Genomic DNA, 19,376 nt, shown 5'->3' with positions numbered 1-19,376 from the left:
TGGGATTATTCCCTGCATATTTTCAGACCACAATGCTTTGAAACTAGATCTCAATCACAAGAGGAAAGTCGGAAAGAACTCAAATACATGGAGGCTAAAGAGCATCCTACTAAAGAATGAATGGGTCAACCAGAAAATTAAAGAAGAATTTAAAAAATTCATGGAAACCAATGAAAATGAAAACACCACTGTTCAAAATCTTTGGGATACAGCAAAGGCAGTCCTGAGAGGAAAGTATAGAGCAATACAAGCCTTTCTCAAGAAACAAGAAAGGTCTCAAATACACAACCTAACCCTACACCTAAAGGAGCTGGAGAAAAAACAGCAAATAAAGCCTAAACCCAGCAGGAGAAGAGAAATCATAAAGATCAGTGCAGAAATCAATGAAATAGAAACCAAAAGAACAGTAGAAGAGATCCACGAAACTAGGAGCTGGTTCTTTGAAAGAATTAACAAGATTGATAAACCCTTGGCCAGACTTATCAAAAAGAAAAGAGAAATGACCCAAATCAACAAAATCATGAATGAAAGAGGAGAGATCACAACCAACACCAAAGACATACAAACAATTACAAGAACATATTACGAGCAACTATATGCCAGCAAATTAGATAACCTGGAAGAAATGGGTGCATTCCTAGAGATGTATCAACTACCAAAATTGAACCAGGAAGAAATAGAAAACCTGAACAGATCTATAACCACTAAGGAAATTGAAGCAGTCATCAGAAATCTCCCAACAAACAAAAGCCCAGGGCCAAATGGCTTCCCAGGGGAATTCTACCAAACATTTAAAGAAGAATTAATACCTATTCTCCTGAAACAGTTCCAAAAAATAGAAATGGAAGGAAAATTTCCAAACTCATTTTATAAGGCCACCATTACCTTGATCCCAAAACCAGACAAAGATCCCATCAAAAAGGAGAATTACAGACCAATATCCTTGATGAACATGGATGCAAAAATTCTCACCAAAATACTAGCCAATAGGATCCAACAATACATTAAAAGGATTATTCACCAAGAACAAGTGGGTTTTATCCCTGGGCTGCAAGGCTGGTTCAACATCCGCAAAACAATCAACATGATACAATATATTAACAAAAGAAAGAACAAGAATCATATGATCCTCTCAATAGATGCAGAAAAAGCATTTGACAAAGTACAGCATCCTTTCTTGATCAAAACTCTTCAGAGTATAGGGATGGAGGGTACGTAGTTCAATATCATAAAAGCCATCTATGAAAAAGCTACAGTGAATATCATTCTCAGTGGGGAAAAGCTGAGAGCTTTCCCCCTAAGGTCAGGAACGCGGCAGGGATGTCCACTCTCACCACTGCTATTCAACATAGTATTAGAAGTCCTAGCCACAGCAATCAGACAACAAAAAGAAACCAAAGCCATCCAAATCGGCAAAGAGGAAGTCCAACTCTCACTCTCTGCAGATGGTATGATACTTTATGTGGAAAACCCAAAAGACTCCACCCCAAAACTGCTAGAACTCATACAGGAATTCAGTCAAGTGGCAGGCTATAAAATCAATGCACAGAAATCAGTGGCATTCCTATACACCAACAACAAGACAGAAGAGAGACAAATGAAGGAGTCGATCCCATTTACAATTGCACCCGAACCATAAGATACCTAGGAATAAATCTAACCAAAGAGGCAAAGGATCTGTACTCACAAAACTGTAAAATACTCATGAAAGAAATTGAGGAAGACACAAAGAAATGGAAAAATGTTCCATGCTCATAGATTGGAAGAACAAACATTGTGAAGATGTCAATGCTACCTAGAGCAATCTACACATTCAATGCAATCCCCATCAAAATACCATCCACTTTTTTCAAAGAAATGGAACAAATAATCCTAAAATTTTTATGGAACCAGAAAAGACCCCGAATAGCCGGAGGAATGTTGAAAAAGAAAAGCAAAGCTGGCGGCATCATAATTCCAGACTTCCAGCTCTATTACAAACCCGTCATCATCAAGACAGTATGGTACTGGCACAAAAACAGACACATAGATCAATGGAACAGAATAGAGAGCCCAGAAATGGACCCTCAACTCTGTGGTCAGCTAATCTTCGACAAAGCAGGAAAGAATGTCCAATGGCAAAAAGACAGTCTCTTCAACAAATGGTGTTGGGAAAATTGGACAGCCACATGCAGAAGAATGAAACTGGACCATTTCCTCACACCACACACAAAAATAGACTCCAAATGGTTGAAAGACCTAAACGTGAGACAGGAGTCCATGAAAATCCTAAAGGAGAACACAGGCAGCAACCTCTTCGACCTCAGCAGCAGCAACTTCTTCCTAGAAACATCGTCAAGGGCAAGGGAAGCAAGGGCAAAAATGAATTATTGGGATTTCATCAAGATAAAAAGCTTTTGCACAGCAAAAGAAACAGTCCACAAAACCAAAAGACAACCGACAGAATGGGAGAAGATATTTGCAAATGACCTATCAGATAAAGGGCTAGTATCCAAAATCTCTAAAGAACTTATCAAACTCAACACCCAAAGAACAAATGATCCAATCAAGAAATGGGCAGAACACATGAACAGACATTTTTCCAAAGAAGACATCCAAATGGCCAACAGACACATGAAAAAGCGTTCAACATCGCTCGGCATCAGGGAAATCCAAATCAAAACCTCCATGAGATACCACCTCACACCAGTCAGAATGGCTAAAATTAACAAGTCAGGAAACGACAGATGTTGGCGGGGATGCGGAGAAAGGGGAACCCTCCTACACTATTGGTGGGAATGCAAGCTGGTGCAACCACTCTGGAAAACAGTATGGAGGTTCCTCAAAAAGGTGAAAATAGAGCAACCATATGGTCCAGCAATTGCAGTACTGGGTATTTACCACAAAGATACAAATGTAGGGATCCAAAGGGGTACGTGCACCCCGATGTTTATAGCAGTTTTTACTGTTATGTTAATCACCATACATTACATCATTAGTTTTGGATGTAGTGTCCCATGATTCATTGTTTGTGCATAACGCCCAGTGCTCCACGCAGACGTACCCTCCCTAATACCCATCACCAGGCTAACACATCCTGCCACCCCCTTCCCCTCCAGAACCCTCAGTTTGTTTTTCAGAGTCCATCGTCTCTCATGGTTGGTGTCCCCCTCCGATTTCCCCTCCTTCATTCTTCCCCTCCTGCTATCTTCTTCTTCTTTTTTTTTTCTTAACATATATTGCATTATTTGTTTCAGAGGTACAGAAATGTGATTCAACAGTCTTGCACAATTCACAGCGCTCGCCATAGCACATACCCTCCCCAATGTCTATCACCCAGCCACCCCATCCCTCCCACCCCCCCACCACTCCAGCAACCCTCAGTGTGTTTCCTGAGATTAAGAATTCCTCATATCAGTGAGGTCATATGATACATGTCTTTCTCTGATTGACTTATTTCACTCAGCATAACACCCTCCAGTTCCATCCATGTCGTTGCAAATGGCAAGATCTCATTCCTTTTGATGGCTGCATAATATTCCATTGTGTATATATACCACATCTTCTTTATCCATTCATCTGTCTATGGACATCTTGGCTCTTTCCACAGTTTGGCTATTGTGGACATTGCTGCTCTAAACATTGGGGTGCACGTACCCCTTTGGATCCCTACATTTGTATCTTTGTGGTAAATACCCAGTAGTGCAATTGTCTGCTGGAGGGCTTCTTACAACGCACTCCCAGGAAGGCTGGGGCTGGAGTATTCCCTTTCCAACAAGCTCCCTGGCAGTGCTCCTTCTCAGCAATCCCACACATACTCTCGGGTGGCTAAGGCTGGCCTGTGTTCGTCCCGGTGCCCGTTCTCCAGCTACTGGACGATGCCAGATTGCTTTCCGAAGTGCTTACTAGAGCTTACTGAGCTTACTAGATACGCTTACTGGCAGGGCATGGGGGCTTCTGTGGTGCCGTTTCCTTTCCGGTAGTTGGTCATGGGACACTAACATTTTTGGCCATCACAGCCCTGTAATGTGGTACCTCCTTTGGTGGTGAATTTGCACTTCCCCTGATTATTTAGTGAGGTTTAAAATCTTTTCATGTTTGCTCTTCTGGGAATTGTGTGTTCATATTATTTGCTTACATTCACAATTGATTTGTTTGTCTTTTTCTTATTGACTTTCTTTGTTGGTTATATGTGTTGGGAAATCTTTCAGGTGGTGGGTTGTCTTTTAACTTGGTTTGTGGTGTTTATTGTTGGGCAAAAATGTTAAGTTTTATTTTAGTTAAATGAACCACTTTTTTCCGTTTATATTTTGTGCTTTTTTAATATCCTAACAAATTAATGAAACATTATTAGTTTCAGGCTGATTTAAAGATTATCCTTAAAAAATATTTTCTTTTTTTTAAGTTTTTTTAAGATTTTATTTATTTATTTGAGAGAGAGCACAAGCATGGGGGAGCAGCAGAGGGAGAGGAAGAAGCAGACTCCCCACTGAACAGGGAGCCCGATGCGGGGTTCGATCCCAGGACCCTGGGATCATGACCTGAGCTGAATACCCACTCAATGGGTATTCATTAAAAATCATTAAAAATTATTTTCATTTGAGTTTCCAAATTAATTTCTTTCAAGCATGGTCAATAAGCAAACTGGCAATTTAAAAATCAGGTAAAGCGTACTTTTACCAGTTATACTGAATAAAAACAATTCTAGTTTTCATTACTTGTACATTGGTGATAATGCTGAAATGATATTTTAAGTGCTAAAAATGAAACTACTGCAACCTAAACATCACAACATACTTCTCCCCCAGCTAATATTTTTGGCCTTTTAATTTGATGATTAAACACTTCCTTCAAGGAGATAAGAAGAAGAGCTTTTGGTCAGAAGATTCCAAAGTCTAAGTTAGTACAGGAGAAGTTATCAAATGGGAGGTGTGTGGTGAGTGACTCCCAGCATAACGAGGCTGAAGATGATGGGCAGATGCGATTTTATGAGTCATGAGAAATGCTGACCCACTTCAAAATGTCTCCCTGTGCTCACAGTGGCTGGAGCAATACCAACTAGATATTTATTTGCATCAACACTATTTTGAAATTCATTTAGCTGCGACATTATGGTTCATTCATTCAGAAGGAAGAGAGAGCCATGCATGGTGTGCAAAAACTACTTTCCATTATGTCTAATCCCTTTGTAAGGCAGATATTATCTCCATTTTACAGAAGCAGAAACAGAAGTTCAGAGAATTATTTAAGCTTCTGAGGTTCTCATAGCTGATCATTGAGAGAGCTGATAAACAAACCCAGATTTTTCTGGCTTTAACATTTTCTTGTTACCACTGTGTTCTCTCAGTAACATTTCACCAGAGCCTACTATTTGTAGATATTATTAGTTATTGATATTTTAGTTAAAGTAGTCTAAGCCATTTTGCTAAACCACAAAATTAGTTGAATTGGATATGTTAGGAGAGTAGCTGAGCAGGTGGGCTGGTGCTGGAGGGTTTGAACTTGGCCAAACACCTTCTGAGAGTCTGAAGAGCTGGTACCTCCCGACAACCCCGGGTGGGGGTGTTGGGCAAGCAGACAAGAGGAAGTTCACTTGCTTTGCCTTTTTCCTAGGGTAGGGCTTCCCCAAAATTTTAATTTCCTATAAATCACTGGGCAATTTTGTTAAAGTGTAAATTCTAATTCCTGAGTCTAGGGCGGAGCCCCAGATACCGCATCTCTAACAAGTGGGCGGATGATGCTGAGGCTCCTAGTTAGGAGACCACACTGAATAACAAGGGCCCAGTCTGTACTTAGGAGTGTATGGTGGAGAATGTGCTGGAGAGAAAAGGAAAAGTGTTTAGACACTTGGGTCACTGGAGGAGTTTGAGGGCAGAACTGCACCGCAGTTCTAAGGGAGGTGGTGGAGGGCTGCCTGGGTGATAGGGGTGGGTGGGTGGTGGGCATAGTGCTGGCAGTGCCTTTGGCTCATGCTGTAGATTCTGAGCCCAACCAGAAAGTGAGCAGTGTCACCTTCTCCTGTATGGCGTCTGTTGATTCACTGGACACAGAGCTGCGGTGCTCGTGATCCTTATGGCTTCAAAGCCAGTGGAAGCAGATCACACTGAACAGTGGCATGAGGGATGTGTTTTCTGCATCATCCAAGGACCCTTTGGGAATAGTTCTGGAGAATTTGATAGCAAGCTTTCTGCGAATGAAGCTATGAGAGAGGCTCTTGTTCTAAGCTCTGGCAGCAGGAAGAATTAGAGTAGCTAACAGCAGATAAGGAACCACAATTTGTTGGTAATTACTTTTTCTTATCTTGAATTCAGAAAAAATTGAAGCAGATTTAATGGGTATCATGGTGTAGGAAAAGGAGAGAATTCTTGGAAGAGTCAAGTTTGAGTGTGGTGTCACTTACCAGCTGTGATGAATCTTTCTGGGCCTCAGCTTCCTCCTCTGTTAAATGGGACCAGCACCCTGCCCGAGTCATTGTGAGAGCTAAATGACACTTATAGGAGTGCTTTGTAAATGGCAAGACTGTCTAAATTGGAAAATTGGTGTCAGAGACAAAGTAGGGATGGGAGGCTGCTTCTACATAGGTTTTTAATATCTGCTCTCAAACCCCCAAATGAGATAATTATATAGACATTTCCCAACATGAAATGCTTCTGACCAAATTTTATTTTTGGATGGGAGACTCCGTTTGGCCTAATGGTATAATCATTAAAATTCATTATTTTAGTTTCTTATTTCCCTTAAAGTATTTAGACCCCAATAATTTTCATATGAAAATATTTTCTAGGGCAAATAAGGGAAAACAATATATCAAGAGAAAACTAAAGCCAGATTAGTTCACAACTGTAGTTTTATTTCTCTACAATTTTTGCCTCTAAAATGTTCTACCTCCCTGTTTAGTTATTTGGGATGGAGATTTGTTTAGTGAAGAAATTATATTCTGGGCAAAAGGCAACTTGACTTCTGTCTCTGCCATACCTTTGGCTGTATTGTGAAACCTTAGGTCATTGATTTAACCCCATTAAGTCAAATGTGGAATGACGTCACATGGTTCTCTGTCAATCCCAAATCCCCGATTTCCCACCTGTGTTGTTGAATTGATGGCATGAGTTGACTTAGAGGGAGGGACATGATATTTTAAATTTCTGTAAATTAAAAAAAGTCAATTGATATCACCTTCAGTTTTTAAAATAAAACTGATTTACACTGACTGGCTATGGCCATTATGATTTTATTTCAAAATGGAAGGTATGTGCTTACGTGTAGTCTTTAGGGATGCTGACGAATGTCCAAATGCATCCCAGCTGTGTTCTAAGTTTAGAGCGGAGGAGTGATAGATTCCTTGGATTCCTTAAAGCCATGTATGATATAGTTAACATTCATATTGCTGACTATGAGATGACTCATATATTTGATTCAGTGTTTTTCTACTTTAAAAATACTAGAAGTCATTCTACAACAAAGCTGTTATTAACGGAGTAGAGGATTAGAAGTATTCACAGTTGATGATTTCCCATCTAAGGACATTTGGGCTTGTGTAATCCACCCCTGCCCTTCCCCGCTCCCCCCCAAGGTAATTTTGTGTTGGGAGATCAACTGACCAATCACATGCCGCCCTTCCATCCCACCCAACTTCCTGCTTTGTCCTCTGAAATTACTGGCTAATTTTAAACACACCCGTGTTGGCTCCATTTTTACTTCAGTTGGATATTTACCTTAGTGAGTGTGTTTGCTTATGTAAAATGAGTGCTGTTTATTTAGTGACAACAACCTTCAGAATATGCATATTTAATATAGAATCCCGCAATTATAGAAATCCTCATAGAAATTGCTATATTTATAAGGGTCTGGGACGCTCTTCATATTTTTATATAAAGAATGTTTACTTTAAAGTTTTTGGATGCTCATTAAATACATCCTGACCTGTTGAGAAAGACGTTTACTTGGAGGAAGGCCTGGGGAATGCGGGTAAAAGGCAGGACTAGTATTTGCAGGGTGGGAGACCGGTGCGGGATGCTGAGAACGCCGAGGGCACCAGCACCCATTCACCTCCTGGCAGCATCCCAATACATCCTGGGCACACACAGTGTTTATGTTCCCTGTCATCATTACGCTGGCCTGGCACCTCACCTCCTCACCTGGGGCCAGAAATTTGAAGGTCACCCCGGAGTCCTCCCGCTGCCCTGCTTCCTACCTCCCGCGAGGTATCAGATCCCGCCTCCACTTCAGACTGTGCTGTGTACTCCCCGATGGCAGGGCGGCTCAGCCTCGACCGGTCTCTGCGTGACAGCAGCAGCTGCTGGCAAAATGGCTTTGGTGAAAGTCCACATCCTGATCACATGCCCCAACGATGCACATCTTTAGCTTGAAATGCTCCCTTGGCTTCCCTGGGACATCAGGAAGACATCTAAACTCCTTCTAGGAGCCACAGAGAGCCCCCCTCTTGCTGTCTTTTGGACCACAGTTTGTGCCCCGGCCTCACTAAGCACTTGAAATGTCATGAAGGTTTCCTGCTCTCTCTAGCTTGCGGGCTTCGGTGAATGTTCCTCCTGTTGCCTGAGACGTTTTCTCCCAGGGTCACCTGGCTTATCTGTTTCTGTTATGACTGGAAGGCCTCCCCTGTTCCTGGCATGCAGTAGGTCCACCTTCAGAGAATGAATGAGTAGAATGTGAAGATGGGAGGGTAGGTGGGTGTGTGGACCCCTGTGTGACTGGGGTACAGCCTGTCCTACCTGCCCAAGCACAGCCGAGACAGCACCCAGCAGGACACGATGCTTCTTCCTAGCCACACCTTGTCCCCCAGCACAGATCTGCCTTACCGAGAGCCAATGGGGAGCCTGGGCCTCTGGCGTAAGCAAGACTCAAGGGTATCGTTCTTGCTCTGACCAGAAGCCTGGGCCTCCTGCTAGGAATTGGCCTCATTTGGCTCCAGAGCCAAGCCTTTTGCCCCTCTTTGGATAGCCTGCTCCTTCGTCATCAAGTTGCCAGATTGTACAGTCTTCAGCTTAGGCTTTTAACTTCTCAAAGATTTTTCTTCTATAATGAAGACTCAAGAAGAGCATTTTTAACTTTGAAAGTATGGACTTCTTCCTTCTATGGCTTAACAGCCTCTCTCAGCAAACTGTAGTTTGTTTCATTTTCCACTGCACTGTAAGCTCCTTGATGACAAGAATCATAGTGGGTTTTGTTTGCTCTCGGCATTTCCTGAGACTAGAGCAGTGCCTGGGACATAGTAGGTGCTCAGTAAATATTTCAGTGAGTAACATGAATGAATATAAGAATGAAGGAGCTAAGGGAAATATTTCATTTTTTAAAAGAAAAAAAATTAGGGGCACCTGGGTGGCTCAGTCGTTAAGCATCTGCCTTCGGCTCAGGTCATGATCCCAGGGTCCTGGGATTGAGCCCCGCATCGGGCTCCCTGCTCCGCGGGAAGCCTGCTTCTTCCTCTCCCACTCCCCCTGCTTCTGTTCCTTCTCTCACTGTGTCTCTTTCTCTCTGTCAAATAAATAAATAAAATCTTTAAAAAAAATACAAGAAAAATTTAGAACAGCTTTACCTTTACAGAATTATTACCAAGATCGTATGGAGTTTCTGTATACCCTGAACCCAGTTTCCCCTATGATTAACATCTGACATTAGTACGGTACAACATCGTGGGATCTTTTTCCTGAGCTCTCTCTTTCTTTGGACTTCCCAGTTGTCTTCCACTCCCAGATTGCCCTTTTTGGTCCTTTGTCCAGGCAGCTGGGTTTCAGTTACCCGGCTCTGCTGTACACCTTCCATGACTATGCCTGCCTCTGGGGCCAGGTGGCGGGAGACACAGAGAAAAAGAGCAGCAGGGATGGTCTCCACTTTCTGGGGAATCGCAGCTCCTCCAATCAGAGACAGTTGCCCTCCCTCAGAAATTTAGGTGCTTGCAGGCTCCCACTGCCCATTTTGTCACCATGGAATTATCTGGGAGCCGGGGATCGAGAGAGTAGAAGAAAGAAAATGACAGAGGATTTCCCTCCACCCTCTCACAGTGCTCTGTAGTCAGAGAAGGGGAGCCTCTCCTGGAGCTTTCTCTGTGTGCCCAGGTGCCCACTGCCGGGTTTGCACGCCCTTGGGTCCAGGATACGGGAGGGAAAAAAATGGGAACTTCACTGCCTTTTCAGTGGTACTTTGAATTCTGGTCTTCCCCTATTTTCCTACTACTGTTTACTTTTCAGAGTCCTCAAACAGCTACTCCATGCATTCTGTCCAGGTTTTATGGCGACACTCAATGGCAGAGTCAGGGTGGAGTACACTGTGATTATTCCATGGGACCCCACATATCTAATTAACTTTAAAATATTTACCTAAATAATACATACAGGGACTATAGATGCATAAACATATGGATATATTTCCTCCCAGAGAAAACACACCATGTTAATTATGTTTACCAATCTATGAATAGAAGGATCATAGTATTTTTTCTCTATTTTCTAAAATTTTCCCACAGTTGCCATAAATTACACCAGAAGTAAATCCAATAAATGTTCTTTTGAAAATTTTTAAAGATTTATTTACTTATTTTAGAAAGAGAGAGTGGGGAGTTAAAGGAGGGAGAGGGAGAGAAAATCTCCAGCAGACTCCCTGTTGAGCCCAGAGCCCAAGGTGGGCTCAATCTCACAACCCTGATATCATGACCTGAGCTGAAATCAAGAGTCAGACACTTAACCAACTGAGCCACCTAGGCACCCCTAAATGTTATTTTTTTAAAGAAGCCTAATATAATTGAACATTGTGATTAGATGTTTACAGCACCATTTAACACAAAACATTTTGCTTTCATTTCTGTATTAGAAACCAGCCCCAGAAAACCCAGAGGTTTGGGGATATTATATTGCTTTCCCACTTGGGGAACATTTTGTTTATGCCAGTATCATATACTATTTTGATGACTACAGCTTTCTAGTAAGTTTTGAGGTTGGAAAATATGAGTCCTCCAACTTTATTTTTCCTTTTCAAGATTGTTCTGGGTAATAAGAGACTCCTAATCTTAGGAAACAAACTGAGTGTTGCTGGAGTGGGGGGGGTGCTGGGAGGGATGGGGTGGCTGGGTGATGGACACTGGGGAGGATATGTGCTATGGTGAGAGCTAGCTAGGTGTTGTGTAAGACTGATGAATCACTTACCTCTACCTCTGAAACAAATAATACATTAGATGTTAATTTAAAAAAATTTTTTAATTAAAAAAAAATAAAGCCACTCTATTTTTTAAAAAAAAGATTGTTCTGGTTATTTGAGATCCTTTGTAATTCCATATTAATTTTAGGATAAATTTTTACATTTTTGGAAAAGAGGCCACTGGGATTTTCATAGAGATTGCATTGAATCTGCAGATTGCTTTCAGCAGTATGTCATTTTAACAATATTGTCTTCCAATCTATGAATATGAGATGTCTTTTCATTTACTTTGGTTTTCTTCATTTCAGCAATGTTTTGTAGTTTCCAGTGTATGAGTCTTGAAGCTCCTTAGTTAAATTTTTCCTAAGTATTTTTTTCTTTCTGATGCCATTATAAATGGAATTTTAATTCCCTTCTCAAATTGTTCACTGATAGTGTATAGAAATCAACTTATTTTTGTGTGTTGATTATGTACCCTGAAAATTTACTGAATTAGCTTACAAACTCTAATAGTTTATTTTGTGTGGATTCCTTAGGATTTCTTTTTTTTTAAATATTTTATTTATTTATTTGACAGAGAGAGACACAGCGAGAAAGGGAACACTGGCAGGGGGAGTGGGAGAGGGAGAAGCAGGCTTCCCGCGGAGCAGGGTGCCCGATGCGGGGCTCAATCCCAGGACCCTGGGATCATGACCTGAGCCGAAGGCAGATGCTTAACGACTGAGCCACCCAGGCGCCCCTCCTTAGGATTTCTTATACAAAAGATCATGTTATCTGCAAATAGATAATTTTACTTCTTCCTTTTCGATTTCAGTGCCTTTTATTTCTTTTTCTTGCTGATTTGTTCTGGCTAGAACTCACAGTACAGTGTTGAATAGAAGTGGTGAAAATAGGCATCCTTGACTTGTTCCTGATGTTAGGAGAAAAACTTTCAGTTAATTACCATTGAGTATGATGTTAGCTGTGCATTTTTCATAAATGCCCTTTATCATATTGGGCAAGTTTCCTTTTAGTCTAAATTTACTGAGTATTTTTTCATACAAGAGAATTGGATTTTTCAAATGCTTTTTCTGCATTAAATTAGACGTGTGTCTTCCCTCTTTCATTCTATCATTATGGTATATTACATTGATTTTCATATTTTTAACTATCCTTGCAATTCCTGGGATAAATCCTCTTTAGTCATGATGCATAATCCTTTTAAGATGTTGCTGAAGTTTATTTGCTAGCATTTCATGGAGGATTATTTCATCTATATTCATAAGGGATACGGGCCTATAGTTTTCTTCTGATATCTTTGTCTGACTTAAATATCATGATACTTATAGTTGGCCAAATAGAATGAATTACGAAGTGTAGCTTCCTCTTTTATTTTTTGGAAGAGTTTGAGAAGGACTAGTGTTAATTCTTCTTTAAGTATTTGGAGGAATTCATCAGTGAAGCCATCTGGTCTTGAGCTTTTTGTTGGAAGGTTTTTGATTGCTGATTCAATCTTCTGATCTGTTATACTTCTTTTCAGATTTTCTATTGATTCTTGAGTCATTCATAGTTTGTGTGCTTCTAGAAATTTGTTCAGTCCATATAGGTTATCTAATTAGTATGCAGTTGTTCATAATATTCTCTTATAATCCCTTTTATTTCTGTAAGGTCTGTAGTAATGTCATCACTTCTATTTCTGATTTTAATTAAGTCTTCTTTCTTTGGTATCTTTTGTTCCATTGAGCTAAATGTTTATCAGTTTTATTGACATTTTTTTTTCAAAGAACCAAGCCTTCATTTTGTTGATCCTTTTGTTTTTCTGTTCTCTGTCTCATTTATCTCTGCTCTATTCTTTATTATTTCCTTCCTCTGCTAGCTTTGGGTTTAGCATGTCCTTTTTCTCAGTTATTTAGGTATAAAACAGAGTTAACATGTTCTTTTTTGTCTCAGTTATTTAGGCATAAAACTTAGTTACTGATTTGGGATCTTTTTTTAAATACAAACATTTACAGTTTTATAAATTTCCCTCTGAGCACTGCTTTTGCTGCATGCCCTAAGTTTTGATGTGTTGTGTTTTAATTTTCATTCATATCAATGTATTTTCTAATTTCATTTTTATTTCTCTTTGATCCATTTTTGTCCAAGATTGTGTAGGTTAAGTTTTTTATGTTGTAAATTTTCTACTTTTTCTTCTGTTACTGATTTCTAGCTTCATTCCATTATGGTCAAAGAAGATACTTTGTATGATGTCAATCTTTTCAAATTTATTGAGAGTTTGTCACATAATACATAGTCTATCCTGGAGAATGTTCCATGTGCACTTGAGAAGAATGTATATTCTGTTGTTGTTTGGTGGACTTTTCTGTATACATCAGGTAGGTCTAGTTGGTGATTAGTGTTTTTCAAGTCTTCTGTTTCCTTTTTGATCTTCTGTATATTTGTTAAATCTGCTATTGAAAATAGGATACCGAAATCTCCAGCTATTTCTACCATTAGTTCTGTGAGTTTTAACTTCATATATTTTGGAACTTTGTTGTTAGGTGTGTTTATAATGGTTATATCTTCTCAGTTGATTGTTTTATCAACACGTAAAGACTTCGGGTGCCTGGGTGGCTCAGTCGTTGGCATCTGCCTTCGGCTCAGGTCATGATCCCAAGGTCCTGGGATCAAGCCCCATATCAGGCTCCCAGCTCAGTGGGAAGCCTGCTTCTCCCTCTCCCACTCCCCCTGCTTGTGTCCCCTCTCTCGCTGTGTCTCTCTCCGTCAAATAAATAAATAAAATCTTTAAAAAAACCCAAAAAACATGTAAAGCCTTTATTTGTATCTTGTAACAGCTTTTGATTTAAATTCTATCTTGTCTGACATTAGGGTTAGCCACCCTAGGTCTGGTTACTGTTTGATTGGAATATCTTTTTCCATCCCTTCACTCTCAACCTATTTGTATATTTGGTTCTAAAGTGAGTCTCCTGTAACAGTATTTAGTTGGATTTTGCTTTATTTTTAATCCATTCTACTTTTTAATTGGAGAGTTTAATGCATTTTAATTTAAAATAATTGTGGATGAGAAAGGACCTCTGCCATTTTGCTCTTTGTTTTCTGTATGTCAAACCTTTTTTGTTCCTCTGATTCTCCATTACTGCCTTTCTTGTGATTGATTTTCCCCCATTGTACCATTTTTATTCTTTTCTTGTTTCTTTTACTGTATATATTTTAGTTTTTTTTTCTTAGTGGTTACCCTTTGGATTACAATTAGCAACTTAAAAACTATCAAACTTGAATTAAAACCAACATAGTTTCACTAGTATATGAAGGCACTGATCCTTTATAACTCTGCCTCCTGTATCCTGTTGTTATTGTCCCAAATTACAAATTATATGTAGTGTGTCCATTAACAAAGATTTATAATTGGTTTATACATTTGTCTTTTAAATAAAAAAGAGGAGTTAAAAATGAAAAAAAAACACAATAATAATTTTATATTTACCTATGTACCTGTGCATGTACCATTGTTCTTTCTTTGTATGGCTTTGAGTCACTGTCTAGTGTTCTTTCATTTCAGCCTGAAGGCTTTCCTTTAGCATTCTGCACAGGGCATGTCTACTGGGACAGACTCCCTTAATTTTTATTTATCTGTGAGTGTCTTAATTTCTCATTCATTTTTGAAGGATAGTTTTGTTGGATACAGAATTCTTGATTGACAGGGTTTCCCCCTTCCCTTTCAATACTTTAAATATGTCATCCCATTGCTTTCTAGCATCCACAGTTTCTGAAGAGAAATCTCTATTAATATCATTAAGGATTCCTTGTATGTGATAAGATGCTTCTCTCTTGCTGCTTTCAAGATTCTTTCTTTGTCTTTGTCTTTCAACAGTTTCACTATAATGTGTTTCCTTGTGGATCTCTTTGATTTTATTCTGCTTGGAGTTTGTTGAGCACCTTGAATGTGTAAACTGATGTCTCACCAAATTTGTAAAGCTTTTAGGTATTAGTTCTTCAGGTATTCTTTCTGCTCTGAGTTGGGCAAAATAAAAGCCAGCCCTTACACCAGTCTTTCTGGGAACTGCTAGACAGGTAAAACAAACAAACAAACAAACAAACAAATATAACCTCAGTTATTTGAGAATAAGGTTTTGTTTTGCTCACTCTGCGCTAACAACCTGCACTGGGAACATGAATTACCATCTTCATGGATACCATCAATCTAAGGAGTGCAGGATGAGGTGGCCAATTTAAAATGCAACAGCATTCTCTTACTGCAGGGTGACAGCAATAAGTATCACAGTAAGTGTGACAGCCTCTTTCTTTATTAATCTTCCTACAAATTCTTGACTACATTCCAGAGTTTTGCAAAAGTTGATTTAAGCAGGATTTTTTCTAGGTTATTAGTTGATTTTTACAGCTGGATGGAAGCTTTGAGTTCTCTACTCCACCATTTTCAGTGATCTCACTTCCTTCTTTTCCTTTTTGAATCCTTTATTGGATCTCTAGATATTCCCAAAAAGTACATGTTACAAATCCTATTTTATTTTTATTAAAAAGGGATTGTATATTATCTTTTGGCCCCCTTTTCACTGAATACTGTTTCAAGTCATCCATATTTTTGTGTGTGATATTGTGGTTCATGTTTTGACTGCTGAATGGTATTCCAGCATAAGAGTATTTCCAGGAGATTGTTTAGCTCTTACTGTGTAAATATTTTGTTTGTACGCCTTAATTGAGGTGAGGTAGTATAAGAGATAGCTTGTTTTTCCAGGTACCAACTAGCAGGCCAATTTAAGGCACCTAGTATGTGCAGCATGGTACCAGCCTCTGAAGGGTATGTTGGTATGGGAGGGTGGGCCCAGCTGGTGCCTAACTCAAATGTGAGATGACAAGGATGGGTGCAGGCAGCAACTATTTGTGGACACGAAAATGGAGGGGGAGAATTCCAAGGCACCACTGAGGAAGAATTGCTGACAAGCTTTGCAGGAAATTGTATACTGATGGTAAAGAATCAGAAATTGAAATAACCTCTCAAGATCTCAAGTCTCAGAGCTGGGGTAGATGTGTTTGGGGGAAGGGATGATTCTAGGAAGGGAAGCAATGGAGTTTTGAAAAACAACAAGGCAGAGCAGGATTTACATCATATGAATGTCTCAGCATCTGTTGCTCTTCAGGCTACTCCTGGATCAAGGCAGGAGTTTTACCTCTTGTCTCTGATTTTGGAATGCTTTTCCTCTCTAATCTAGTTTGCATTTTCCTGTCAGATAGAAAACCACCATTTGCTTGACTCCCAGCATGGCTCCTCGCCTGCCTTCCCAGCCTTCCACCTCCCTGCCCATGTACCCCACAGCTCCCAGTAAAGTTGGGGCAATGCTCCTCTGCACCAGCTCTAAGCCACACTGGGACTTCCTGGCTGGTAAAGTCCCCACGGCCTTACCATCTCTCTGCTGCCTCTGAAATGCTGTAATTCCTTTGGGGTCCAGCTCAGATCCTGCTTTTTTTCCATGAAATCTTTCCACACTTTCTTTCTTCCTTTCCAGAATAGCCATTGTATATGGAGTGCTTATTTGGATTTTTTTTACTGAACCAAAGTCACATATTGTTGAAATGACCTAAAATTTTAAAAAAATTTATCTTTCTTTCATAAATAAGTTATTCATGTTTTAGAATGATATATGTGGGAAGGGCTTGTGCTTCAATTAATGAGAACAAAAGTAGTAAATCTTTTGCAAATATTCCATGGGGTTATTATGCCATTTAGGTTAAGGGAGCTTCTCACCAAAGTTGAGAAAAGTTTGCACCTAAATAGCATTTAAGAAGTGACTGTGCACTCCACTTCTGTATCCAGAGTTTTGGGGTCATCAAAACTGCATTCTCTCTTGCCTGTGGCAGAGCCATCAGGCGTGGCAGGTGCAGGAGCTGGTCAAGGGCACCCTCTGGCCAGGTGCTCTCCACTAGGTACCTGGGGTTAGGTGCCCTCAAAGCCCCTTCCTAAAACTGGACAGTCCTTGCATACACTGCTTACTGGAAACATAGCCATTTGCTTGGTATTTTATATTCATGTGGTATTTTATGTTTTAATATCACAGGCAAATCTGACCAAAATGATATTTGTTTTCAAAGCCAAGTTTCTACAGAGCTTGTCAGCAAAGCTTCAGAGTTGAAGGTTGCTGCATGGAAATGAAATCAACTGTGGGCCTTTGACACAACGAATTGGACTTAGGTAATCAGTGGAGCTTGGGGGGGATTGACATTAGGACAATTCATGCGTAAGGGACAGCATGTGCGTAAGTCAGGTTTTAATTTGAGTTTATGATGGCAATGTCCCCATTGGTTCAGTTTTCTAAGTCAGAAGGGGGTAGATTGAAGCCACTGTTTTAACTCTTGGTGCAAATGCAATTTTTTTTTCTCTAACTGGTAACATTTACTAAAAGAGGGAAATCTTTTGATTGATTCAGCATTGCTACAGCCTTGCATTTTATCCTTATACCTAAGAAAATCATATATTATGTACATAGAAGGTGCTTAAGTAATATTTCATTAAGGTCTTATTGTATACCGGCTCTATGCTCAATCTTCATCCTACCTGAATGACCACATCTATTTCTCACAATGATGCTGTGAGATAGGTAATCATTTACCCTGCTTTACAGATGACGAAGCAGGAGCTGAGAGGTTAGGAAGCCTGTCCCAGGGTGGATAGTGTGTTAGAGGCCAGACGACTCCAACCCTGAAGCCCGCACTCCCACCACCACGTTCTGTGTACTGCTTATTAACATCTATGGGCTGAAAGAATATTAGGTGGCCTAGATTTAATGGGGATGTCATACGAGACTCACACATAAGATGGGTACTGAACTTGGTGCTTCCAGATCCTTCCCTCACTCTGAATTTGTGTCCAGACTGCAGAAGCCTTCTGCTTATGTCTCCGAAAGCACCACTTCCCTGTATGGGACACACCCTTCCGCCCCATGCTTTTAGTCATTCTGGAATTCAAAGGATAGTTAGGCAGCTTTGTGTTCCGACTTCTTGCCAGCTCTGGGACCTTGGTGAGTACTTGCTACTTAAACTCCATCTTGCTCTTAAAGCAGAGTTAAAACATAATGGCCATAGTTCTAGCTGCTAGGCTAAGCTAGGTCTATAGTTCACATTAAACATTAGCTCATATTGCCTCCAGGTTTGAAACCAGTGTACCCAGAAGAAATTTGCAAAGGGACAGTGATGTTGAAATATTTTAAGTGCAAACAGGAGGACTCCTGTCTGCTGACAAGGACAAGGCTATGTTGTCTAAAGTCCCTATTTGATCCTCATTTTTCCATCCCTTCCCAGTGGCCTTTTCCTCTCTGGACCTTCAACAATCTTGTGCCTGAGCATTCCAACGACTCTTTCTTAAATGCCTCTGATGAAATATGTATATGTAGAATCCCTTACTTCATCTCAAAAGAGGTCACTTTTATATAGTTTCTCCCTGGGGGGATAGTGTTGCTACTGCTGACGAGTTGGCAACACTCAAGATTTGGAGCACCAGAGAAAAATTTTTAAGTGCTCATATTCTGAGTGTAGAGGGGATCTGGGCAGCAGAATTGTTAGTGGGGGGTTACGGCACCCTAACTTTTGCTTCCCACAGTCCAGTGTTTGGTGCACAGGCTTTTGGCTGCTTACGTTTTATTGCCTTCTAGCGGGAACTGGTTTCTCCACCCATTCCCACTGTCTGATCTCAATTCCCTACCATTGCGCTGGCCTGAGGATGCAGCTAGATCTGAGGGTGGGAGAAAATGAAGAGAGAGAGAGAGAGAGAGATGCTGTCATTTAGTGCATGAATTGGCTAAAGATGTAAGCCTGTCCACTTCTTTTCTTGGTCAAAGCAAAAAAAAATGTGTAGGAGTTGTGAGCAGGTGTTGATCAGGTATACAGAACTGAATAGGTAGATGTTTAAGTTATCTTATGGGAGCTTTGGGAACTTGGACTCTGATAATTTCCCTGTAATGAATCTTTCTCTCAAGACTCCTTTTCCCAAAAAAAGCATTTTCTGTAACCTGTCCAGATACTTCTTAACATATTGCTTGTCAATGTGACTGCCAGTGTCTTAGAGACATTGACTATTTAGGCGATTTCTATTAGCAGAAAAATATGGGCTCAAAAGTTTTTCTTCTAAATGAATGTGTTGTGTAACATCCAAGCTGACTCAGAATACAGGTGCATGCTTTAGCTCTGAGAAGGTAGAAGAAGGGGGAGAGCCCAAGCCCGACAAGGTGTGGGGGAGGAAGGACAGCACCCAATAGCACAGG

The sequence above is a fragment of the Zalophus californianus genome, chromosome 15 (assembly GCF_009762305.2).
Source record: "Zalophus californianus isolate mZalCal1 chromosome 15, mZalCal1.pri.v2, whole genome shotgun sequence".
NCBI classification, from domain to species: Eukaryota; Metazoa; Chordata; class Mammalia; order Carnivora; family Otariidae; genus Zalophus; species Zalophus californianus.
This window is presented reverse-complemented; position numbering follows the sequence as displayed.